Source organism: Manacus vitellinus, unplaced genomic scaffold (assembly GCF_001715985.3).
Source record: "Manacus vitellinus isolate BGI_N305 unplaced genomic scaffold, ASM171598v3 scaffold_47_pilon, whole genome shotgun sequence".
Lineage (NCBI taxonomy): Eukaryota > Metazoa > Chordata > Aves > Passeriformes > Pipridae > Manacus > Manacus vitellinus.
The window spans coordinates 5,691,542-5,692,760 of NW_021940585.1; positions in this window are offsets into that span (position 1 = coordinate 5,691,542).

Consider the following 1,219-nt stretch of genomic DNA (forward strand, 5'->3'; position numbering starts at 1 on the left):
ACAAAAGTGGTCCCATGGGGCGCGGATGAGACCCAGGGAATATTTATCACACCATATATATCCTTAGCTGCAGTGAGCCCTCTCCTTCCGCCTCCCTCCCGCTGCCAAGCAGGTCAGGGCTAATCCCTCCCTCTGAAGGATGGGATGGCGCGGCGGGGGAAGGCGAGAGCGGGACAGGGCCATGGAAGGAGCAGAGATAACACAGCTCACCTTGCGGGCTGGCACAGGGTCTCTGCCGGCAGCAGAGAGCTCCAGCAGGAGAGGCTGGAGGGAGGGAAGATGCTGCTCATCCCCACTCCTGCCACGTGCAGCAAAATCCCGCAATTAATTTTTTATCATCGTCTGCAGTTTGGGATGGCGCTGGCTGGGAGCGGGAGCGCGGCCTGACTGCCGGTGCCCGGCGGTGCCCGTGTCACCACACGGCGTTCCCGCTCCCCATCACGCACCCGCACCCCAAGACCACGGCCTGGCAGTGCCAGCCCCTGCCCACACCCCCCCAGCTGCAGCAGAGACCCCATCCTGAGCCAGGCTTTGAGCGGGGCCATCCTGGGAACTGCAGAGCAAAGCCCTCCATGAGGAGCCGGGAGGAAGAGCCGGTGCCCGCGGCGGGCGCGGGTTCGCGATGTTATAATTAGGACCTGCCACTTCTTCAAGCCGTTGCCTTTCTGGGAAGAGCTGGAAGGGGGTGGCTGAGCTGACAAATCCATCCTCCTCCTGCCTGATGCCAAAGTTGAAGCACGTGATGCTCTCTTTCGGGGAGCCATCGGGCTCCCCTGCAGGGCGATGCTGCCCCCGGGACGCGGGGCCGGGCCACGGCTGCACCCGAGCTTCAGTTCCCATGGGAGGATCCTCTCGGCGCTGCTGTGGGATGCAGCTCAGCACCCCCAGCCCAGTGCCTGATGCCCTCCCCAAAAGGGCTCTGCCTGTACCCCCAGTCTGGGGCAGCCACAGCCAATGCTGCCCATGGGGTCCTTCCACCCTCGCAGAAAGGGACCACCCTCACTGCAGCCCCCAGCACTGCCCCTCCAGCTCGGCCAGGCTGGCCAAAATCAGCTGGGGTCTCTGCACATCCCATCGGACCGTGGCTCCCAGCACGGAGGCAGCAGGTCACAGGGAAGAAGGTCTTGCCCCAGCTCTCCCCCCACCACAGCCTGGCCCAGCACGTCCCCTGCACCCCCCATCCGCTGCCCTGATGCAGAGAAATGCTGCTTACAGGGAG